This window comes from Somniosus microcephalus, chromosome 8 (genome assembly GCF_052327205.1).
Source record: "Somniosus microcephalus isolate GS21.2 chromosome 8, FLI_Smic_1.0, whole genome shotgun sequence".
Taxonomy (NCBI): Eukaryota; Metazoa; Chordata; class Chondrichthyes; order Squaliformes; family Somniosidae; genus Somniosus; species Somniosus microcephalus.
This window is the reverse complement of record NC_140994.1, coordinates 83,317,540-83,343,357: the sequence shown is the minus strand read 5'-3', so window position 1 is coordinate 83,343,357 and position 25,818 is coordinate 83,317,540. Positions and strand designations below refer to the sequence as shown.

Below are 25,818 nucleotides of genomic sequence, written 5' to 3'. Positions count from 1 at the left end.
GCCCAACATAAGGAAGAAATTAGTGATTTTTCTTAACAAGTATTCATCTAAATAGAATTACATAGAAGAGACAGCACAGAAACAGGCCATTCGGCCCAACTAGTCTGTGCTGGTGTTTATACTCCACACAAGTCTCCTCCCATTCCATCTACCTCATCTCAGCCTTTCACCATGGCTTTCTATTCCCTTTTCTCGCATGTACTTGTCTAGTTTCCTTTTGAAAGCATCTAAGCTTTTTGCCTTAACCAGTTTCTGTGGTAGCGAGTTCCACATTCTAATCACTCAGTAAAAAAAAAAAAATTCTCTTCATTTCCCTACTGGATTTATTGGTAACTATCTTGTATTTATGGCCCCTAGTTTTGGATTCTCCCACAAGTGGAAACATTCTTTCCACATCTACCCTGTACAACTCATTCATAACTTAGCAGACCTCGATCAGGTCTCCTTCAAGTCTCCATTTTTCTAAAAAAAACTGTTCAATCTTTCCTGATAGCTGTAATACCTCCGTGCTGCTATCATCCTAGTAAATCTTTTCTGCACTTTCTGCAGTGCTTTCATTGTATGCACACCAGAACTGTGCACAGTACCTAAGTGCGGCCTGATCAAGTTTAACAATGTCAGTACTTTTTTAAAAATTCATTTATGGGATGTGGGCATCACTGGCAAGGCTAGCATTTATTGCCCATCCCTAATTGCCCTCGAGAAGGTGGCGGTGAGCCGCCTTCTTGAACCACTGCAGTCCGTGTGGTGAAGGTACTCCCACAGTGCTGTTAGATAGGGAGTGCCAGGAGTTTGACCCAGCAACTATGAAAGAATGGTGATATATTTCCAAGTCAGGATGATGTGTGAGTTGGAGGGGAACTTGCAGGTGGTGGTGTTCCCATGCGCCTGCTGCCCTGTCCTTCAAGGTGGTAGATGTTGTGGGTTTCGGAGGTGCTGTCAAAGAAGCCTTGGCAATTGCTGTATTGTATCTTGTAGATGGTACACACTGCAGACAGTGCACCGGTGATGGAGGGAGTGAAGCTTTACGGTGGTGGATGGGGTGACAGTCAAGTGAACTGCTTTTTCCTGGATTGTGTCGAGCTTCCAGTGTTGTTGGAGCAGCACTCATCCAAGCAAGTGAAAAGTATTCCATCACACTCCTGACTTGTGCCTTGTAGATGGTGGAAAGGCTTTGGGAAGTCAGGTGGTGAGTCACTCGCCGCAGAATACCCAGCCTCTGACCTGGTCTTGTAGCCACAGTATTTATGTGGCTGGTCCAGTTAAGTTTCTGGTCAATGGTGACACCCAGGATGTTGATGGTGGGGTATTTGACAGTGGTAATGCCGTTAAATGCCATGGGGAGGTGATTATACTTTCTCTTGTTGATGGTCATTGCCTGGCACTTGTTTGGCACAAATGTTATTTGCTACTTATTAGCCCAAGCCTAAATGTTGTCCAGGTGCTGCATACGGGCACAGACTACTTCGTTATCTGAGGAGTTGCGAATGGAACTGAACGCTGCGCAATCATCAGTGAACATCCTCACTTCTGACCTTATGCTGGAAGGTCCTTGATGACGCAGCTTGGGCCTGGGACACTGCCCCGAGGAACTCCTGCAGTAATGACCTGGGGCTGAGATAATTGGCCTCCAACAACCACAACCATCTTCCTTTATGATAGGTATGACTCCAGCCAGTAGAAAGGTTTCCCCGATTCCTATTGACTTCAATTTTACTGGGGCTCCTCGATGCCACACTCGGTCAAATGCTGCCTTGATGTCAAGGGCAGTCACTCTCACCTCGCCTCTGGAATTCAGCTCTTTTGTCCATGTTTGGACCAAGGCTGTAATGAGATCTGGAGCCGAATGGTCTTGGTGGAGCCCAAACTGAGCATTTGTGACCAAATTATTGGTAAGTGGCACTTGATAACACTACTGACGACACCTTCCATCACTTTGCTGATGGCTGAGAGTAGACTGATGGGATGGTAATTGGCCTGATTGGATTTGTCGTGCTTTTTGTGGCTAGGACATACCTGGGCAATTTTCCACTTTGTCGGGTAGACGCCACTGTTGTAGCTGTACTGGAACAGCTTGGCTAGAGGCGCAGCTGGGTCTGGAGCACACGTCTTCAGCACTACAGCTGGGATGTTGTCAGGGTCCATAGCCTTTGCTGTGTCCAGTGCGCTCAACCGTCTCTTGATATCACATGGAGTGAATCGAATTGGCTGAAGACTGGTTTCTGTGATGGTGGGGACCGCAGGAGGAGGTAGAGATGGATCGTCCAGTCGGCACTCTGGCTGAAGATGGTTGCCTTGTCTTTTGCACTCACGTGCTGGGCTCCACCATCACTGAGGACGGGGATGTTAATGGCACCTCCTCCTCCCGTTAGGTGTTTAATTATCCACCACCATTCACTACTGGATGTGGCAGAACTTCAGAGCTTTGATCTAATCTGTTGGTTGTGGGATCGCTTAGCTCTGTCTACAGCATGATTCCATTGTTTAGCATGCATGTTGTCGCCTGACCAGGTTTGCACCTCATCTTTAGGGAAGACTAGTGCTGCTCCTGGCATGCTCATTGAACCAGGGTTGGTCCCCTGGCTTGATGGTAATGGTAGAGTGAGGAATATGCTGGGCCATGAGGTTATACATTACATTGAGGGGAATACAATTCTGCTGCTGCTAATGGCCCACAGCAGCTCACGGGTGCCCAGTTGAGCTGTTAGAACTGTTCTGAATCCATCCCATTTAGCAGAGTGGTAGTGCCACACAACACGATCGAGGGTGTCCTATACCCCTAGAAATAAATCTCAGTACTTTTAGCATTTTTAATTGCTTTGCTGATTTGTGACACTGCTTTTAATTATTTGTTCACCTGTATCCCTAGATTCCCTTGTTCTCCTACCCCAGTTTCTTATTTTCTAATGTGTAGGTGATGCTTCTATTTTTCATACTAAGTGAATCACCTCACATTTGAGTTCATTTACCACTTAACTGCCCAGTGTGCAAGTTTTCTAATGTCTTCTTGCATTATGTTGCATTCTCCCTCGGTGTTAGCTATACCCCCACATTTTGGTATCATCTGCAAAGTTTGATATGAAGTTACTTATTCCTAACTCCACATATAAATTATGAGTAACAGTGGTCCCAGCACTGATCCTTGTGGAACACCACTTTCCACCTTCCTCCAATCTGAAGAACTACCCTTTACCCCCCCCCACCCCCCACACTCTATCTTCTGTTTTTTTTCCGCAAATTTGCTATCCATTCAGCTAAATGTTACAAGACTCCCAATACTTCGTGCAGTGAATGAAGCATGCAATTAGACTGAAATTGCCGCTTTCTGCACACTAAGCAACAGTGACACACTAAGGGCAAGTTTAGGGTTTCTCTGTTCCTCGGGAATTCATTTAGATCCGTCTGTATATTTCTCTCATTGAAAAGGCTGGGAGAACTACACACTCAGGAAGTGCACTGCAGCAAGTCAGTATGTGGTGCCAAAGTACATTAACCAGGTATGAAAATATTATTCAAATTACTCTGCCACACTTCTTCAGTTTTAGTTATTCTCATCACTTTGCAATCTTCACTTATTGTGATGAAACCTTTTCTTGTTCCTCTTTCCGTTGCGCTGTGCTTTCAAACTTCTTGTCCCACATCTGGTCCTGAATGAGCCGTGATTTCCACCAGTTAAACACTGGGAAGACCAAAGCCATCGTCTTTGGCCCCCACCACAAACTCTGTACCCTGATCACCCACTTCTCTCCCTCCCTGACTGGGTGTGATATTATTAAATAGTGACCACGAGCAAAATTTAAATCAACATAAATAATATTTCTTAGCATGAACAAAAGAAAGCACACGTAGCCGCTGCTTCAACCAGTGGCTCCGGTAGTGCATTCCGCAGCTCACAAACCTCTGTGCAAAAAAAGTTCCTCAGTCCTAGATCTTTACCGTTTAATCATGGCCGGAATTTGCGGTCAGTGGCGAAGCGACAGCACTTGCCACGGACCTCAAAAAAAGCTGCCCACAAAGATCTCGCAATCTCTGTGGCATCAATTTCAGCTGCCTCGACCTTTGTTTGAATCTGGCGCCAAATCAAGCCAATCCTAAGCGTCTAGCAACAGTCATGTCATCAAGCTGGCTAAGGAGCCAATCACATTGAAGAATTCTCAGATAGCAAACCAGGAAGTAAAATGCACAGATTCTAATTTACTTTTTATAAATTTTAGAGAGCAAAATAAAGTTTGGGACAGACACATAGGCTTAAAGTAAAACTGAAATATCATCAACTTCAAAAAAAAATTTAAAACTTGTAATTCTTAATCATATTAATGGAAAAATTTGAGATTCCACAAATATAAAATAAGTTTTTCAGGGCCAGAACGGTTGTTCAACAGTCAGTACGCCATTAAAAGCCCAGTTACACCTCTTTCAATAAGGCTTAAAGTTTGAGTGTTTTTTTTTTAAAAACAGCAATATTCCATTGTAAAAGGGGAAGTTTTCATCCTTATATGTGATTTCAACGGATTGCCGGCTCTGGGGGGGTTCCACAACACAACCTGTGGCGGAGCAGGGGATGATTGACTGCAACTTCAGGATTTCCATGTTTATCTCTACATGCACTAAATCCTGAAGTTGCAGTCAGTTTCAGAGGGGTAATGATGGCGAACACTGACAGTTTTGCCGTCATCACCACCGCCAACTCCGGGCCATTATATCTATGTTCCCTCAGTGTAAACAGTCTGTTTCTATCTACTTCATCTATCCCATCCTAATTTTTAAAATCTCCATCAAATTATCCCCAAATCTCCTTTGTACTAACAAAAGCACATCCAATTTTTCAATTCTTGGTATTTGTATTTCATCATCATTATCATCGGTCGACAATCGTCCTTTCTGAAATCCAAGTTGGCTTTACATCTAGATATTTAGCAATTAGGAGGTGTCAAACTGTCATATGCTGATCAAAATCACAGTCCAATATTTACATTCAGAAAAATAAATGTATTTTCTACAATTAATGTTTTTGAATTCTTCGTACCAAGAAATCTAGACACGTTGCCAGTAAAAGTTAAGCATTTAATAATAACTTAAATGTAAATGGTCACCTGAACAAAAGCTTTTAAAATTTATTATCTGGCATATTTTAGAACAAAGACACTTAAATGTTACAGCCAGAGAAAAAAAACTTTCAATTCCACTGAGAATTAGATGGATCCACATTCATTGATTATTTATGTCTTCATCTATTAGCAGCTGTGCTGCATGCGTTTCTCTAACAACGACCCCCCCGCCCCCCCACCCCCGCCAACCCCCAGGAATGAGGAAGTCTTTTTGTTTTGTTCTTAATAGTTCTTGTTTTTTTTCTGGCGGTGTTCTTTTTAAAAAGTCAGTTGCTAACTGCTTCCGAGCCAGTGAAGAACGCTGCTTAATTTGCAGCACAATTCATTACCATTTTACTTTGTGTTTGATATAATGCAAGTGACAAAATAATTAGATAAATGGTAGCGCTCTCATTTCAGTCAGAAGGTCGTGGATTCGAGCTCCACCACAGGACGTAAACAAAAATTCTAAGCTGACACTACAGTGCATGACTGAAGGTGTATTGCATGGCCAGAAGTATCATCTTTCAGAAGAGGCAGTAAACTAAAGCCCTGTCTGCCAGCTCAAGTGGGCATAAAAGATTCCATGGCACTTTGGGTAACAGCAAGAGAGTTCTCCCAATGCCCTGGGCAATATTGATCCCTCAACCAACATCAAAACCGATTATCTGGTCATATATCTCAGTGCTATTTGTAGGAACTTGCGATGTGAAAATTAATTGCCACACTTGCCTAAACAATTGTGATCACACTTCAAAGTAATTAATTAACTGTAAAGCACTTTGGCAAGTTTTTCTTCAATTATGGGGATATGGTATAGGAGCACAGGGAACACTCAGTGGGACTGCCGGGAGGATTCTGGAGGTAGCTAGGGTCTGCCGGTACTCATGGGGAGCACAAGAGTTGCAAGGTGACAATGCATTCAAGGACCCAGCAGAGAAAGGAGAGGTTACAGATGAGGCCATTGTTGGAGAGGATGGAGAAATCAAGAGTGGACTTTTTAAAAAGGCGTGGTGATGATTATGGTAGTTTTGAAGGAAAGAAAGCAATGCCGATGCAAAGCATATTTTAACAGTGTCAGTGAACTGCAGGGCAAGGGAATGTAGTGGTCAGGAGCTGGGTGGGTTCCCAAACCTCAGGAATGCATCCCTCGAAGCCCAGTCATCTCAGTCCAATTTCTGCTTATATTACTTAATCACTGATGGGGAGAAGCTAGTGACAGGAGTCAGGGATAGAGGGAAGGAGAATTTGAAGGGGTGGTAGATGCTGATATACTCTCAATCTTTGAGACAAAGTGTAGTGTATGTAACCGTTCCACCTTTAAGAGAACTATTTTGTAACCGTTCCACCTTTAAGAGAACTATTTTAAGGGTTGCACTACTTTGTCTTGGCTGCTGTATACTGTAATGCCGGCGGTGACCACACCGGTATATAAGTGCTGTGTAATGATTTATTGGGCAGTTCTGCCCTGACCTTCAACCAGTAAAGACCTGTTAAATTTTACTCTTGTGGTCTGTGTAGTAGTTCTCAATATAACACACAGACTTAACACAAAGGAGTTCATAACCTCTTTACACTAGGTGTTGAAGGTGGAGGGGGTAAAGGAAGGCAGTTGGAGTTGATGGTTAGTCATTGTAAAGGAGACTCTGGGCTGTGATCACTCTTCTTGATTATCCTGTAGTTGGAGATTCAGCTGTAAAGAGGGAGGTGTGGTATTGCTCGAGGCGGTCAAGCCAGTTCTGATGGTGGACAGGCCATTTGTGCACCAGATCGACTCTAGTTTCTGGTCCTCAGACTTGAAGAGGGAATAACAGACGTAAGAAAATATAAATTACTTGTTGGAGATAAGAGCATCACATCCAGAGGTCTGGACTAATTAAAAATCTGGAAATAAAAAGCTGTTAATAATATTGACCTTGACTGACTGGACTGTCGTAAAAACCCAACTGGTTCATTAATATCCTTTAGGAAAGGAAACCTGCCGTCCTTGTTTAATATGTGACTCCAGTCACTCAAAACATGGTTGACTCTAAACTGCCCTCTGAAGTGGCCTAGCAAGCCACTCAGTTGTATCTCAAGGATGGACAGTAACTGCTGGTCTTGCCAGCGACCCACATCCCGAGAATAAAAAAAAGAATCAAGGGAACTGTTAAGCAGACTAACAGCTGTAACGCTGTTGTGGTAGATGGAGGGCCAAAGGGGAGGGAGCTTGAGTGTGTGCCATGAGAGAGTTGTCGGTGCAGGAGTGGGGGCGAGATGAAAAAAAAGTTACTTTTACAGGGTCAGGAAGCAAGTTGAACTTGAGCAAACTTGACTTCAATCATGACTCATTCAAGCAACATGTCCATCCTAGACAATAAATACATTGAAAACTAATTTCAGTAGTTCGCAAACATTTAGGGGCCAAGCCCCACCAAAAATCTCCTGCCCTGCTGCAAATGATCTGGTACTGGTTAGTCGGCAAAAAGGTCACTTCTTTTTTTCCCCTCTAGTTCACTTGTTTGTCTCCCACTTCTCCTATCTCTGAGAAAGGATATACTTGCCATAGAGAGAGTGCAGCGAAGGTTCACCAGACTGATTCCTGGGATGGCAGGACTGTTGTATGAGGAGAGATTGGGTCGACTCGGCCTGTATTCACTAGAGTTTAGAAGAATGAGAGGGGATCTCATTGAAATGTATAAAATTCTGACAGGGCTAGACAGACTGGATGCAGGGAGGATTTTTCCCCTGGCTGGGGGGGTCTAGAACGAGGGGTCACAGTCTCAGGATATGGGGTAGGACATTTAGGACTGAGATGAGGAGAAATGTCTTCACTCAGAGGGTGGTGAACCTGTGGAATTCTCTATCACAGAAGACTGTGGAGGCCAAGTCACTGAATATATTTAAGAAGGAGATAGATAGATTTCTAGACACAAAAGGCATCAAGGGCTATGGGGAGAGAGCAGGAATGTGGTATTGAGATAGAGGATCAGCCATGATCATACTGAATGGCGGAGCGGGCTCGAAGGGCCTACTCCTGCTCCTATTTTTCTATGTTTCTGTTTATGTCGACTATGCCACTTATGACCGTCTCCATTGCCTACACTACTTGTGTCCCTCCACTTAGCAGGCGCTCTTGCCCTCCTCTTATTCCTACTTGCTCTCTTCCTTCACCTTTTCCTCTCTCCTGTCTTTGTGGGCAGGGAAGTACACAAGAGAGTGAATGCAGAAGCACTCATGGTGGGAGGGCGAGTAGGCAGTCTTGGAATCACATCTGCTTCTCTTTCTTGTTCCTTTCTTTTAGGGAAAGGTGGTGCATAGCATGGTAGGAAAAGAAACTACCAACTGCGACAGACTGTATTTGAGGTGGGGTTCCAGCATCTCCCTTCCTATCCCTTCTAATTGCTCATGCTTATCCCCACACACTCGGTTCCATCACATTCCCTATCCCCTTAATATTCCCACCATATCCTCCCCTTCCTGCTGCCCCCATCATAAGCCCTCACTCTTCTCCTCTGAACTACCCATACAAACCCTGTAAACTCTCCTCTCCCTTGCTCCACTGTCACCCTAATCCCTCGAACTCCCACCCCAAAGGATATGTGGCAAGAAGCCAGAGGCCTGCTCACCCTCAACCTGTTTGCCTCCTTTCTTCCTCCCATCCTTCCTCCTATGTTTCCCTCAGAGGCTTTATTTGCTTTCAAAATTCAAATTAAAAAAAATCAAATCAGAATGACGGAAGACACGGTCTGTGTGATAATAATGATAACTTCCGGGAAGTTATGTGTCACTTCCTGTGAACTGTGAACTTTGTACATACATCACTTCCTGTCACACGTCACTTCCTGTTGGACTGGTCTAAATACTGAACTGCTCAGTATTGTAAAGGGGCTTCTACCAGAGGCATGGTGAAGACCTCTCTTCTTCATAATGTGATTATAAGTTGCTTAAAGCTTACTTTAAAGTTACTTGATGTGTGATGCGCTATCAATTACTCATAAAAGACTGAGAGTTAAGAGAGTAACTAAAGGCTTTTATTAACAAAAGAATGAAGGTCTGCCTCGAGTGGTCGACCGGTCCAGAAATACAAAGGGCTGGGGAGCAGTCACCTTTATACTCGGACTTGTGGGAGGAGTCAGCCGAGGCATGTCCAGGCATGTACACAGTGGAATACAAACAGTGGTTTACCACATTCACCCCTTGTTTAAAATTGAGTCCGGCGGGGTGAAGTGTATTAAAAGTTAGTGTATTGGAGTCTCTCCGGAGGTCTTGTCTGCCGCTGTGATCGGCGTGGCGACGGCAGGGGTAGTGGAGCTTCCGGCGTCGAGTCCTGCGTGGGCTGTGGCACAGGCGTGTCGTCCTCGTAGATGTCGAGCGGGTCGCGGGGCCCAGGCCTGCCGTCTGCTGGGGCTGGATATCGGATCGTTGGGGGGGGGGGGGGGGGGGGGGGGCGGAGGTAGTGAGTAGTGGGTTACTGCGGCCCCCGAGGGTGCAAGGTCTCTTATGGAGACTGTGTCCTCCCACCCGTCCGGGTATGCAATGTAAGCATACTGGGGGTTGGCGTGGAGGAGGTCGACCCTCTCGACCAGGGGGTCCGTTTTATGGGTCCTCACGTGCCTTCTCAGTAGGACCGGCCCTGGGGACGTCAGCCATGGCGGTAGCGATGTCCCCGATGTGGACCTCCTTGGGAAGACTAACATTTTCTCATGAGGGGTGGCGTTAGTGGCAGTGCAGAGCAGTGACCGAATAGAGTGGAGCGCATCGGGGAGCACATCCTGCCAGCGGAAGGCCCCTAGACTTTAAGGCTAGCAGGGCGGCCTTCCAAACTGTCGCATTTTCTCTTTCCACCTGTCCGTTCCCCCGGGGGTTGTAACTGGTGGTCCTGCTTGTGGCAATACCCCTAGTTAGCAGGTACTGGCGGAGTTCGTCGCTCATAAACGATGAGCCCCGGTCGCTATGGATATAGCTGGGGAAACCGAACAGGGTGAAGAGGTCGTTCAGACATTTAATGACCGTGGCACTGGTCATGTCCGGGCAGGGGATGGCGAACGGGAAACGGGAGTACTCATCAATAATGTTGAGGAAGTACACATTGCGGTCGGAGGAGGGGAAAGGCCCTTTAAAATCAACGCTCAGGCGCTCGAAGGGGCGAGTGGCTTTTATCAGGTGGGCCCTGTCTGGTCAATAAAAGTGCGGTTTGCACTCAGCGCAGACTTGGCAGTTCCTGGTCATGGTCCTGACCTCCTCAATAGAGTAAGGCAGGTTGCGGGCCTTGATGAAGTGGAAGAACCTGGTGGCCCCCGGGTGGCAGAGGTCATTGTGGAGGGCCCGCAGTCTATCGATCTGCGCGCTGGCGCAGGTGCCACGCGATAGCGCATCCGGGGGTTCATTGAGCTTCCCGGGCCAGTACAAGATCTCGTAATTGTAGGTGGAAAGTTCGATTCTCCACCTCAAGATCTTGTCATTTTTGATTTTGCCCCTCTGCTTGTTGTTAAACATGAAAGCAACCAAACGTTGGTCAGTGAGCAGGGTAAATCGTTTTCCGGCCAGGTAGTGCCTCCAATGACGCACAGCCTCCACAATCGCCTGGGCCTCCTTCTCAACAGCGGAGTGTCTGGTCTCCGGGCCTTGGAGGGTTCGTGAAAAGAAGGCCACGGGTCTCCCCGCCTGATTGAGGGTAGCGGCCAGGGCAAAGTCGGACGCGTCGCTTTCCACCTGGAAGGGGATGGATTCGTCCACTGCGTGCATGGTGGCTTTGGCAATGTCTTCCTTGATACGGTGGAAGGCTGAGCGGGCCTCTGCCATCAAGGGAAAAGAGGTGGACTTGATCAGCGGACGGGCCTTGTCCGCATAGTAGGGGACCCACTGGGCATAATAGGAGAAAAACCCTAGGCACCTCTTCAGGACCTCGAGGCAGTGGGGCAGTGGGAGTTCCATAAGGGGACGCATCCGGTCGGGGTCGGGGCCGATGACTCCGTGTTCCACAACACAGCCAAGGATGGCGAGGCGGTTTGTGCGGAATATGCACTTCTCCTTGTTATATGTCAGGTTCAGGAGTTGGGCGGTGCGGAGGAATTTTTCGAGGTTTGCGTCATGGTCCTGCAAGTCACGGCCGCAGATGGTCACATTGTCCAGATATGGGAAAGTGGCCTGCAACGCATTTTGATCTACCATCCGGTCCATCTCCCTTTGGAAGACGGAGACCCCGTTGGTGACGCCAAAGGGAACCCTAAGGAAGTGGTAGAGGCGGCCGTTTGCCTCAAAGGCAGTATACTGGCGGTCCTCAGGGCGGATAGGGAGCTGGTGGTACGCTGCTTTCAGGTCAATGGTCGAGAAGACGCGGTACTGCGCGATCTGGTTGACCATATCAGCTATGTGGGGGAGTGGGTAGGCGTCCAGCAGGGTGTAGCGATTTATTGTCTGGCTGTAGTCGATGACCAGGCGCTGCTTCTCGCCGGTCTTAACGACCACAACCTGGGCTCGCCAGGGGCTGGTGCTGCCCTCAATAATCCCCTCCTTCAGGAGCCGCTCCACTTCGGTTTTAATGAAAACCCTGTCCCCGGCACTGTATCGCCTGCTCTTTGTGGCGATGGGCTTACAGTCGGGGGTGAGGTTAGCAAACAGTGGGGGGGGGGGGGGGTGACTCTGAGTGTGGAGAGGTTGCACCTGGTGCGCGGCGGGCAATTTGGGAGCTGCTGGCTGCGGACTGTGAGTGGGGGTAGGGGTCCACCGTACGCCATCGTAACACTTTTAAGGTGGCACTGAAAATCTAACCCCAGCAGGACGGCAGCGCAGAGGTCGGGCAGGACCAGAAGTTTAAAATGATCGTACACCGTCCCGTCTACTACGAGTGTCACTACGCAGTAGCCGCCGATGTCCGCCGACTGGGACTCGGAGGCCATAGAAATCCGCTGGTGCGCAGGCAGGACTGGGAGAGAGCAACGCCGCACCGTGTCGGGGTGGATGAAGCTCTCCGTGCTCCCAGAGTCAAAAAGGCAGATTGTATCGTGGCCATTTACCTTAATGTCCATTGTGGAACTGGCCAGCTGGTGCGGTCTCGCTTGGTCCAGTGTAACGGATGCCAGTGCAGGGGTCGGTGTGTCGCTGCGGGTATCAGATGAGGCGGTGTTGGGGGCCTGCTGCGTTCCGGCTGTCGTCCAAGATGGCGGCGTCCATGATCCCCATGTGGCTGGAGGCGTCCAAAATGGCTGCTGTACCGGTGGTTCGCACATGGCCGGGGAGGCCCAAGATGGCGGCCCGCATGGCCCACACGCGGCGCCGCTGGGGTTCGGGGTGGCTTTGGCCCTGCAGACGTTAGCGTAGTGTCCCTTCTTCCCGCAGCCCGAGCAGATCGCGTTTTTCGCCGGGCAGCGCGCTCTGGGGTGTTTTGCCTGGCCACAGAAGTAGCATTTCTGGCCTTGGGGCACTGCTGTCTGGCCTTGGGACACTGCTGCGGTAGTTGGGCCGTTGCTGGGGTGGCACGGCGCTATGAGGCGGTCCTACCGTGTCCCAGGCTGTCATTCCCCGCGGCGTCCACGGTGCAGAGGAGTAGGCATCCATGCCCTGGTAGGCTGCATCCAATGATAGTGCGAGTTCAGAGGCCTTGTTGAGGTCGAGGTCACTCTGCTCCAACAGTCGCTGTCGGGTGTAATTGGATCTGTGGCCCGCTACAAAAGCGTCCCGGATAAGTTCCTCTGTGTACACGGCGGCCTTTACATCCTTACAACCACAGGCCCGGCCAAGCACAGACAGTGCCTGAAGGTATTCCACGGTCGATTCCCCAGGTTGTTGTTTACGACTCCCCAGAAGGTGCCTGGCGTACACTTCGTTCACTGGGCGCGTGTACTGGTCCTTGAGGAGCTTGATAGCGTCCGCGTACGAGGTCGCGTCTTGGATGACCGAGTACACTCGGTGGTTCACTTTGGAGGTCAGGACATCCAGTTTGTCCTCGTCCGATTTGATTGCTGCGGAGGCGGTCAGGAATTTTTCGAAACACTTAAGCCAGTGAGTAAACTTGGTGGATGAGTCCGCCTCCCGATGATCTAAGTCCAGGCATGCTGGTGTGAGGATCTTCTCCATTATAAAAATTTTTTAAATAAAATTGATGCGCTATCAATTACTCATAAAAGACCGAGAGTTAAGAGAGTAACTAAAGGCTTTTATTAACAAAAGAATGAAGGTCTGCCTCAAGTGGTCGACCGGTCCAGAAATACAAAGGGCTGGGGAGCAGTCACCTTTATACTAGGACTTGTGGGAGGAGTCAGCCGAGGCATGTCCAGGCATGTACACAGTGGAATACAAACAGTGGTTTACCACATTGTGTGAGACTCCTTTTTCTTACATCAGTCTGTCTGCCTTGTTCTGTCTCATTGTATTAGCAACTAAGATCCCCGACTCAGATGACAGGAATTATCAATTACTTTTCCTGTTAATACAACACAGTTGGATATCTAGTTGGCTTTAAAATTCACCTTCTTTTGAAAAGCGAACATTGACAAGTCTCTCTCTCCCTGCAGAATATACTTGCTAAAATTTATGGAACACAAAGCAAAAGCTACGACATTTGTGCAATCAGAATTCGCAATTTTTTTCTCTCGCACACACAAAGTAACAGACGCACATATACACAGCCTCTGGGTTTATGAAAACAGTCGATGTACATTTTACCTCCGCTTCTGAAATTTCTCCTAAATTATCTGAAGAAAAGCTATTGGGCAGAAAGTGCTGGAAGTTGAAGAAACCTATTCCATAAGTGCAGATGACTGAACAGAACAATGTATCATGGGAAATCAGGCACACGACACACTCAAATTGCATAATCCAATTTCAGATATCAGAGTTACAGCTCTGGGCAAAAATATCAAGCCCAGACTCAGAGTGGTTAGAACGTGGAACTCATTACCACAGCAAATGATTGAGGCAAGTAGCTTAGGTGCTTTTAAAAGGAAAAAGGAGTGGAAAGAAATGCTGAAAGGCTGAGATGAGGTAGATGGAATGGAGGAGACTAGTGTGAAGTATAAACACCACAGATTAGATGGGTCAAATGGCCTATTTCTGTGCTGTATATTCTATGTAAAAAACTTTAATGAAGGAATAAAAATACTCAAGTGTTAATTCAGTGGATAAATTGTATTATGCTATTGTGAAATATCTAAGCTTTAGATTTATAATTTTTTTTAATTTAAAACTACTTTGGACAGGAGAAAAAATGGCAGCTCAATTTTTTTTGCAAAATCAATTGATTTGAGGGAATTCAGCGACCAGATTGTGTAATCACAGATATTGAGAGAGACACAGGCAGTGACGGGGAAGCTCGACAACTTTAAGGCTGAAAATAACATTCACAACACTAACTACAGGAGCAGCAGATGCTGCAGGAACTTATAATTTACAATAAAATGTGTATCACACATACTGAAATGAGTATACAATAGATAGATAACAAGTTATGTAATACATCATGAGCGAGACCAGACTTCTGGAGGCCCTGCACTAACTTTTCTGGCCACTGAGGTCACATGTTTAGAAAGGACTGCAAGGTCATGAATGTGCAGAGATCCACAAAGTTTCAGCAGGCAAAGCCCATCTGAAGAAAACAAACTCCAGGAATGCAGAGAAATTCCAGGTTCAAGCACCTAAGTGAGGGTACACCACTGTCAACAAAACTCTTTGGACAGATTTCCAACAGGACATGGGTAACTTGGTGTTTAAATTTTAAAAAAGTTTTAGTTTTTACATAAGTTATGTATTCTATTTTTCGCTGTACAGTCCATGACCATTCAAATAAAGTAGAAAAAAATATTTAAGCAACTTGATTAGCTAATTGTGTGCGGGTTGCTAGTTCCTTTCCTGAATTGTTTAATGACATTTGGAAATTTGAATGAAGCAGTATGATTATGGAATAAAAGGGACAGTGGCAGCATGGAAACAAAATTGGCTAAGTGACAGGAAACAGAGAGTAGTGGTGAACAGTTGTTTTTCAGACTGGAGGAAGATATACAGTGGTGTTCCCCAGGGGTCGGTACTAGGACCACTGCTTTTCTTGATATGTATTAATGACTTGGACTTGGGAGTACAGGGTACAATTTCAAAATTTGCAGATGACACAAAACTTGGAAGTATAGTTAACAGTGAGGAGGAGAGTGATAGACTTCAAGAGGGCACAGACAGGCTGGTGAAATGGACGGACACGTGGCAAATGAAATTTAACGCAGAAAAGTTCGAAGTGATACATTTTGGTAGGAAGAACGAGGAGAGACAATATAAACTAAAGGGTACAATTCTAAAGGGGGTGCATGAACAGAGAGGCCTGTGGGTATAGGTGCACAAATCGTTGAAGGTAGCAGGGCAGGTTGAGTAAGCATTTAAAAAACATATGGGATCCTGGGCTTCATAAATAGAAGCATAGAGTACAAAAGCAAGGAAGTTATGATGAACCTTTATAAAACACTGGTTCGGCCTCAACTGGAGTATTGTGTCCAATTCTGGGCACCGCACTTTAGAAAGGATGTGAAGGCCTTAGAGAGGGTGCAGAAAAGATTTACAATAATGATTCCAGGGATGAGGGACTTCAGTTCCATGGATAGACTGGAGAAGCTGGGGTTGTTCTTCTTAGAGCAGATTTAATAGAGGTATTCAAAATCATGAAGGGTCTAGACAGCGTAGATATAGAGAAACTGTTAGCATTGGCGGAAAGATCAAGAACCAAAGGACACAGATTTAAGGTGATTGGCAAAAGAAGCAAAGGCGACAGGAGGAAAAACTTTACGCAACGAGTGGTTAGGATCTGGAATGCACTGCCTGAAAGGGTAGTGGAGGCAGACTCAATCGTGGCTTTCAAAAGGGAATTGGATAAGTACCTGCAGGAAAAAAATTTGCAGGGCTATGGGGAAAGAGCGAAGGAGTGGGACTCGCTAAAGTGCTCTTGCAGAGAGACAGCAAGGACTCAACGGGGCGAATGGCTTCTTTCTGTGCTGTAACCATTCTGTGATTCTATTATCTTAATTTTTTTTTACGGAATGACTCCTGCCAACAACCGGAAGCTGCGGCGTGGCGTTTTGCACATGAGCAGCTTCCAGTTTGCTACGTCACACCGTGCGACCTGATTGAAAAGATTTGCGCATGTGTAAATGACAGTGCGATTTTGCGCCAAGTCCAATGTCGGTTGGGTCCCTCCGACACCAAAACTGCTTTGGATTGAGCCGAGGGCCTCTGCACGAGGAATCCTGTTTTTGCTGTGAAAGGAACACCTGGAAAGCCTTAGTCGCCAGTCATCACCCAGCGCTGCAATCAACCGTGAAAAGCAACGCAACTCACCGAGCCGGACAAATTAAGGCCCTGTTCACTGTCTGAGCGAGGATCGCCCCGGGTGTGGGGGGGAGCGAGGCCCCGGGTGTGGGAGGGTAACGTCTCATGAACAAGGGGGAGAGGGAGTGACGTCTCATGAACAAGAAGCAGGGAGTAACGTCACATGGGAAGGAGCGGGGGAGTAACGTCTCGAACAGGGAGTGGGGTTGAAGGAGTGACGTCTCATGGGAAGGAGCCGGTGAGGGGAGAATAACATCACATGAACAAGGAGCGAGGGGAGTAACATCACATGGGAAGGAGCGGTGGAGGGGCAGTAACATCACAGGGCAAGGAGCCATGACTATGCTTAAATCTGGCTTCAATTTTCGTAAAGTCTGACGCAGATTTGTCCACAATAATCCACCCGAGGGAGGAGGAGGTCGTCAGGAGAAGGAGGACTGTGTGGGACAAAGTGGAGGTAAGTGCTAAAAGGTGAAAAGGCTGAGGCCGATGAACTGGGGGGAGGAGGATTGTGGGGAATGGCTCAATAGCAATAGGCTGTGGAGGGAAGAAGCTAACCTTTGAAAATGATTGGCCACTAATTGTCTCCAGGGTCAGTCTCCCTACAGGATCTCTGGGTAGCACTCTCATCTGAGTCAGAAGGACGTGGGTTCAAATTCCACTCCAGAAACTTGAGCCCATAATCTAGGCTGACACTCCCAGTGGCAGTACTGAGGCAGTGCTGCACTGTCGGTGGTGCCGTGTTTCGAGTGAGATGTTTAACCGAGGACCCATGTGTCCTCTCGGGTGGGTGCAAAAGATCCCATGGCACTATTGGAAAAGGAGCAAGGGAGTTCTCCCCGGTGTCTGGCCATTATTTATCCCTCAACCAACATCTCTGAAACAGATTATCTGATTATCTCATTTGTGGGGGCTTGCTGTACGCAAATTGAACACCTCGTTTCCTATATTACAATAGGAAAAGAACTTCATTGGCTGTGAAGCAATCTGGGGCGTCCTGAGGTCATGAAAAATGCTATGTAAATGCAAGTCTTTCTCTATATATTTTGCAGGTGCAAGAGTGATTACTTTGTAAGCGCCCTGTGCAGTTCCAGCAAGTGCGTGAGTACAGCAGAACAGGGTGACGTGCTCGCGGTCCAAATAGGTCACTGAGAAAACTGTAGGCCTCCACTCACGTTTAGGACTACAGAGCATGCCACGATCAAAGCAGCGTTCCAGCTCACCCGGCATTCCCTGTCACACCAGAGAGTAAGGATAAACGGGTCATTTTCAGGTTGGCAAGCTGTGACAAGTGGGGTGTCGCAAGGATCAGTGCTTTGACCTCGGCTATTTACAATCTATACTCTCTGGAATTTAGAAGAATGTGGGGTGATCTCATTGAAATATATAGGCCTAGAAATTGGAGATGGCCATGAAATGGGCAGTATTAAGGCCCAACAATGTTACGCTGCGGTTGGTCAAGGGGAGGTGCATTTATGCCACAGCATCACATGGTCAATCCACTCAACTTCAGCTGGAAGAAGCCGGCAGTGCCAACACATGCTGGAGCCTCAGCACAGGGAGAGAGCCTGCAGATTCGCCAATGTGGCTCGAGGCACTGGTCATGGCCATGGAGAGGAGGCAAGCTGTCCTCTTCTCACACACCCAATGTCTTAGTGCTGCAGCGAAGAGTGCTCTCATGAAGTCTCAGCTTGCTGCCACCCAAGCTCAGACTGCTGCCAGCGTGACTGGGTTGACCAGTCGACCAGGGTTGCAGGGAGTCGCCAACAGATGGTAGGACTGCTGAGGTGCCGGCCCAAGGGAGTGGCAGTGGGTTAGTGGAGCAGTATCCTGCTGTCCTCTCAGGATGACAGCATTCCTGTTCCCATCACTTTCACTATGCCATTGCCCTTGCCGCTGCCCATCAGCCAGCCAAGACTGCTGTCGCCCATGCCGAGGTGGTGCAGTCTACAGCTGGGCCTTCTAGGGCCACAGTTGCTCGAGGTCGCCCTGCAAGGCCATTTGAAGTCTCCCCCACGGAAACTCAGCAGCCTTCCACCTGCCATGCTTTAGCCACTGTGGGAGCACTTACATAAGAACACAAGAAATAGGAGGAGTAGGCGATTCAGCCCCTCGAGCCTGCTCCGCCATTCAATAAGACCATGGCTGATCTGATCTTGGCCTCAACGCCATTATTCTGCCTGTTCCCCATAACCCTCGACTCCCCTGTAGCTCAAAAATCTGTCTGTCTCAGCCTTGAATATGTTCAATGACTCCGTTTCCACAGCTCTCTGGGATAGAGAATTGCAAACATTCACAACCCTCAGAAGAAATTACTCCTCATCTCCATCTTAAATGGGCAAGCCCTTATCCTGAAACTGTGCCCCCGAGTTCTAGATTCACCAACAAGTGGAAACATCCTCCCTGCATCTACCCTGTCAAGCCCCCTCAGAATCATATATGTTTCAATAAGATCACCTCTCATTCTTCTAAACTCTAATGTATAGGCCCAACCGTTCCTCATAAGACAACCCCTTCATCCCAGGAATCAACCAAGTGAACCTTCTCTGAACTGCCCCTTATTCAAGTATACCCCTCCTTAAATAAGACCATCAAAACTGTACGCAGTACTCCAGGTGTGGTCTCACCAACGCCCTGTACAGTTGTAGCAAGACTTCCCTACTTTTATACTCCATCCCCCTTGCAATAAAGGCCAACATTCCATTTGCCTTCCTAATTACTTGCTGTACCTGCATGCTAACTTTTTGTGTTTCATGTATGAGGACCCCAGATCCCTCTGTACCGCAGCATTCTGTAGTCTATCTCCATTAAATAATACTTTGCTTTTCTATTCTTCCTACCAAAGTGGATAACCTCACATTTTCCCACATTATACTCCATCTGCCAAATTTTTGCCCACTCACTGAACCTATCTGTATCCCTTTGCAGACTCTGTGTCCTGCTCACAACTTGCTTTCCCACCTATCTTTGTATCAGCAGCAAATTTGGCGACAGTACACATGGTCCGTTCATCCAAGTCATTAATATAGATTGTAAATAGTTGAGGCCCCAGCACTGATCCCTGTGGCACCCCAGTAGTTACAGTTTGCCAATCCTCTGTCCATGCTAATATATTGCCCCCAGTCCCGTGAGCTCTTGTGTAAGTATAATTTTTAAAAAATCAAGTGTCTGTGTATGCAAAGTTCTGTGAAGAGCCCTTAAGAGGATACAGAGGGAGACAATAACAATGATTCTAGCTGTTGAAAATTCAAGTTACAAGGAAATTGGCCCTGTCCTCCTTGCAAGAGAAGACTTCAGATAACCTATTGTTAAGATTATGAAAAGGTCCCTTCATCCAAGTCATTAATATAGATTGTAAATAGTTGAGGCCCCAGCTCTGATCTCTGTGGCACCCCTCAAGTTACAGTTTGTCAACCTGAAAATGACGCATTTATCCCAACTCTGTTTTCTGTTCGTTAGCCAATCCTCTATCCATACTAATATATTACCCCCAACATCATGAGCTTTTATCTTGTACAGTAACTTTTTATGTGGCACCTTATTGAATGCCTTCTGGAAATCCAAATACACGACATCCACTGGTTCCCCATTTATCCACCCTGCTTGTTACATCCTCAAAGAACGCTAATAAATTTATCAAACACGATTTCCCCTTCATAAAACCATGTTGACTCTGCTTGATTGTATTATGATTTTCTAAATGTCCTGTTACTATTTATTTAATAATGGATTCTAGCATTTTCCCAATGACAGATGTTAGGCTAACTGGTCTATAGTTTCCTGCATTCTGTCTCCCTCCTTTCTTGAATAGGGGCGTTACATTTGTGGTTTTCCAATCCGCTGGGACCTTTCTAGAATCTAGGGAATTTTGCAAGATTACAACTAATGCATCCACTATCTGCAGCCACTTCTTTTAAGACCCTAGGATACAGGCCATCAGGTCCAGGGAACCTGTCAGCTTTTAGTCCCATTAGTTTGCCGAGTACTTTTTCTCTCGTGATAGTTTTAAGTTCCTCCCTCCCTTTTGCCCCTTGATTTTGCACCATTATTGGGGTGCTTATAGTGTCTTCTACTGTGAAGACAGATACAAAATATTTGTTCAAAGTCTCTGCCTTTTCCTTGTTTCCCATTATTAATTCCCCAGTATCATCCGCTAAGGGACCAACGTTTACTTTCGCTACTCTCTTCCTTGTTATATACTTTTAGAAGCTCTTACTGTCTGTTTTTATATTACTTGCTAGTTTACTCTCAATCTATTTTCTCCCTCTATTATTTTTTTTAGTCATCCTTTGCAAGTTTCTGAAAATGTCCCACTCTTCTGGCCTACATTAATCTTTGCAACATTGTATGCCTGTTCTTTTAATTTAATACCCTCCTTAACTTCCTTAGTTAGCCACGGATGGTTCATCCTTCTCATAATCTTTCTCTCTCACTGGAATATATCTTTGTTGAGAGTTCTGAAATATCTCCTTAAAAGTCTGCCACTGCTTATCTACTGTCTTACCTTTTTAATCTATTTTCCCAGTCCACTTTAGCCAACTCTGTCTTCATACTGTTGCAATTGCCTTTACTTAAGTTTAAGATACTAGTTTCAGACCCAAGTTTCTCACCCTCAAACTGAATGTGAAATTCTATCATGTTATGATCACTCTTCCCTGGAGGGTCCTTCACCATGAGATTAATTAATCCTGTCTCATTACACATTACCAGATCTAAAATATCCCGTTCCCTGGTTGGTTCCACAGCGTATTGTTTTAAGAAACTGTCCTGAATACACTCTGAACTCGTCCTCAATGCTACCTTTGCCAATTTGATTTGTCCAATCTATGTGAAGGTTAAAATCGCCCACGATTATTGCAGTACCTTTCATACAAGCCCCCATTATTTCTTGATTTATACTCCGTCCTATAGTGTAGCTACTGTTAAGGGGGGCCTATAGACTACTCCCACCACTGACTTCTTTGCCTTATTATTTCTTATCTCCACCCAAACTGATTCTACATCTAGATCTTCTGAGCCAAGATCATTTCTCACTACTGTACTGATTTCATACTTAATTAACAGAGCTACTCCACCTGCTTTTTCTTTCTGCCTATCCTTCCGAAATGTCAAATACCCCTGAATATTCAGTTCCCAGCCTTGGTCAGCTTGCAACCACGTCTCTGTAATGGCTATCAGATCAAACCCATTTCTTTCTATTTCTATTTGTGCTGCACTTGATCAGTAAAGGTCACCTAAACAACAGGCACAAAGGGATTGCACAAGGGTGATTAGTTCATGTCGCAAGTGTAATTATGTGTTAATTGATTTTGGATCAATTTATTAATTATGTTTGGAATCTTCTGTGGTGGTGGCTCTCAATTTAAGCTTTGTGTCCAGGAAGAGGCTGTGATATTCTGTGACAGAGGGGATGATGGGGATGTGTTGAGCAATGGGGATCTGGGGTTGAATCAAGAGTCTGATGAGGGGTTCACTGACAGCCCGTCTGGAAGGCGGATTGGCTGGCTGCCTGCCTCCTCCTCCCTCCCTCTTGTTCTCATGCGCGCTCATCCGGCTTTTCTCTGCTCAAAAAGACAACGTAATCCCTTCGCCTGCTGTACATAGTCTCTGTGACCTCCCGGATGCAGCGATGGACGGCGAACTGCAAGATATTAGCTATGGAAAGCACCCCAAGACTTCCCTTCTTCCTCTTCACATCTAAGGCAAGAAGTGACTTGAGGCTTTGGGACAAAGTCAGAGTACTTCTCCTTAGAGCAGAGAAGACGAAGAGGAGATTTGAGAGTGTTGTTTAAAATTATGAAGGGTTTAGATCAAGTAATTAAAGAGCAACTGTTCCCACTGGCTGAAGGGTCGGTAACCAGAGGACACAGAGTTAAGGTGATTGGCAAAAGAACCAGAGGTGACATGAGGAAAAACTTTACACAATGTGTGGCTCGGATTTGAAATGCACTGCCTGATAGGGTGGTGTAAACAGATTCAATCGTGGCTTTCAAAAGGGAATAGGATAAATACTTGGAGAAAAAATTGCAGGGATGTGGGGAACGAGACTAACTGGGTAGTTCTTTGAAAAAGCTGGTGCAGACTCGATGGGCTGAATGGCCTCCTTCTGTGCTGTACTATTCTATGATTCTATGTCTCCTGCTGCAGACTGGAAGGATTCGCTGGCGAAGAAGTTGAGGGCCACGGTAACCTTGGCTGTCACTGGCAGAACTGTGTTCGCCTTACTGTCAGGCTACAGGTCTAGTTATATGAGAGAAGTGCTCTTGGAAGACCCTGGGTGGGTAAGGCCTCCTGTTGAGAGCCCTCCTGCCTTTGCGTGTATCTTCTCCCCTTCTTCGCTGCCTCTGTTCCTTCCCCCCAAGATACTCGGGCACGAGGGGGCACTGCCAGTAGAGTCCCCATGACTGGTGAGCAAGTGTGAGCAGAAGCCTTTAAATAAGAAAGAAGACGTTCTCCACCTGCAATGCTCCCTATTTACCTGAGACTTTTGAAAAAAGTTTATAAAGTTGCTGGAGTTGCAGAAAGTTGCACAGAGCTGCAAGTGAGTGATGATCCCTTTAAATATCCTCCTTCCTGTTGTCAACGCTTGCTCAGCTCTTCGCACTTAAGGCATGCCAGTAAGTTGAACGGCGAACTACAAACTCCCAGATTGTGCGTCCACTGAGCATTGCACACTCACTGACATCACAATCTGCATCATCTCCATAATTTTAGCGATCGCTGATATCGACAGCACAGAAATACTGTCCTGTAATACTGTCCCACACCGAGATACTGTCCTGTAATACTGTCACGCAGCACGATTCAGCATTCATAGCACTTTGGGGTAGAGAATTCCAAAGATTCGCAAGCCTCGGAGTCAAGAAATTCTTCCTCATCTCAGTCTTAAATGGCCGACCCCTTATCCTGAGACCATGTCCAATAGAACATAAAAATTAGGAGGAGTAGGCCATTCGGCCCCTCAAGCCTGCTCCGCCATTCAAGATCATGGCTGAACTTCTACCTCATATCCCTTGATTCCCTTAATATCCAAAAATCTATCAATCTCTGTCTTAAATATACTCAATGACAGAGCCTCCACAGCCCTCTGGGGTAGAGAATTCTAAAGGTTCACCACCATCTGGGTGAAAAATTTCTCCTCGTCTCAGTCCTAAATGGCTGGCCCCTTATTCTAAGACTGTGACCCCTGGTTCTAGACTCCCCAGCCAGGGGAAACATCCTTCCTGCATCTACCCTGTCAAGCCCTGTAAGAATTTTTTATGTTTCAATGAGATCACCTCTCATTCTTCTAAACTCTAGGGAATATAGCCCTAGTCTGCTCAATCTCTTCTCATAGGTCAATTCCCCAATCCCAGGAATCAGTCTGGTGAACCTTTGTTGCACTCCCTCTTCTTCTTCTTCTTCTTCTTTCCTATGGTAGTAGCAAAGCAAATCAAATGTCAATATCCAAGTCAGATAACCAGGCCAAAGCTTCCGGTGCAACAACGTGGATATCTTGTAGGCTGCCTGTGAATTTCCTCTGAGGGCAGTGCCCAATTATGTGTTCCAGGGTCTGATTCGGAGCTCCACAGTCGCATGATGTGGATGCTTTAATCTTCCATCTATGGAGAAGGTGGCAGCATCTACCATGACCGGTTCTGAGACGGTTGATGGTTGTCCACTGCTTGTGAGGAAAGTTTAATCCTTCAGGTTGTACTGTGGGTCCTCTATAAGGAATCCATTCCGTATGTCACAGTTCTTCCAAGCATTTCGCCATCAGTCATCAAGGCTGAGGGGAGATCACTGAAGGGCTTCGGCGACAGTCCAAAATGGCCTCCTAGATTTGAGACGGGTTGTTGGTAGGTTGTTCAAGTCAGCCTGGATCGGCATGTCGTCGCTGGTGTAGGGGTTGTATTCTCTGGAGACTGCATATTAGCGGCGTAGGTGTGGTGGTGCGATGTTTGCAAGCACGGGCAGCCATGGTACCAGTGAGTGATAATTCTCATAGTAGAATTCAGCTTGACATCAACGGATTTTACATGTGGACTTGATAACCATGCCAGAGAGCAGTGCTCCGCTGTAGAGTACACCAGGGAGAGTGCTGCCATACGGAGGGTTTGTATGCCTGTTCCGCATGTGGATCCAGCAAGTTTCTGGATCAAGTTGACCCTACTCTTAAATTTCTTCAAGGTTCTGGAGATGTTGTCTATATGACAGGGTGCGATCAAGCATGACTCCTAAATAGGAGTTTTTTTTTGCATGGTTTACCTCTGCGCCACAAAAGGAGACTTTCAAAGCTTGGTATGCTTGATGGGTGTTGAGGTGGAATGTCGAGGCGACGGTCTTTTGCGGTTTTGGCCGAAGTCGGCATCGGCAGAAGTAGGCCTCCATCCTCTGTAAATCACTGGTCAGCGTCTCCTTGGTAATGGACAGATTCACATTTTGCATGGCCAAGGCAATGTCATTAGTGTATACGAACTTGCGGGACTCTGTTTCGGGCAGGTCACTGGTGTAAACATTGAATAATGCGAGTGCCAGGATAGAACCCTGTGGGAGTCCGTTGTTCATTGTCCTGTATCTGCTTTTCTGGGTGCCAGAGTACACACAGAAGCGTCAGTTGCTAAGCATGGAGTTGAGAAAATGGATCGTTATTCTGTAGGATAAAATGGTGTTGAGCTTGAAAAGCAGGCTATGCTTCCATACGGTGTCATATGCCGCTGACAGGTCCACAAGTACTACGGCGGTCTTGAGCTGGTGCTGGAAGCCTGCTTTGATGTTAGTTGTTAAAGCTACACTTGGTCGCAGTAGTTACGGCTGCTCCGGAAGCCCGCTTGCTCCTTAGGAATGGCTGGCTCGATGATGGGGGCTAGTCTGTGGAGTAGTAGCCTCTCCAGCACTTTATAACAAATGCAAAGTAAGGAGATCGGGCGGTAGCTGGAGGCTTCACAAGCATTCTTCCCCTGTTTCAGGAGGGCAATTATTTTAGTCTCCCTCTAAATAGATGGAATTTTACCAGTTGCCAGTACCTCAGAGAAGGTGGTCAACCATCTCTTCGCTTTGTGTCCCGGTGCTTTTAAGAATTCTGGGTAAACACCATCTGGACCAGTAGCTTTTCCAGGTTTGGTTGTCGACAGGGCTACGTTTAGTTCGTCCAAGGTGAATGGACGATCTATGGCAATTATATCCTTCCTTCGGTAAGGAGACCAAAACTTTTCACAATACTCCATGTGTGGTCTCACCAGGGCCCTATATAACTGCAGGGAGACGTCTTTACTCTTACATTCAAATCCTCTTGTAATAAAGGCTAGCATGCCATTTGCTTTCCTAATTGCTTGCTGTACCTGCATGCTAACTTTGTGTTTCCTGTACGACCTAAATCTCTCTGAACAGCAGCATTTGCCAAAAAGGGTGGCGCTGTTGTTGTTTGGCTAACCAACCTCTATCTAGTGGAGGCTGAACGCCAACT

At 46.6% G+C, this 25,818-nt stretch overlaps 1 protein-coding gene and 1 pseudogene across 6 annotated transcripts in view; one reads left to right on the top strand and one right to left on the bottom strand.

Moving 5' to 3' along the window:
• The window catches only part of jmjd1cb (jumonji domain containing 1Cb), a 385,858-nt gene that overhangs the window by 223,484 nt on the left and 136,556 nt on the right, over nucleotides 1-25,818 (bottom strand). The gene's annotated exons all lie outside the window — the stretch shown is intronic.
• The window catches only part of LOC147113679 (uncharacterized), a 71,087-nt pseudogene continuing 68,105 nt past the window's right edge, over nucleotides 22,837-25,818 (top strand).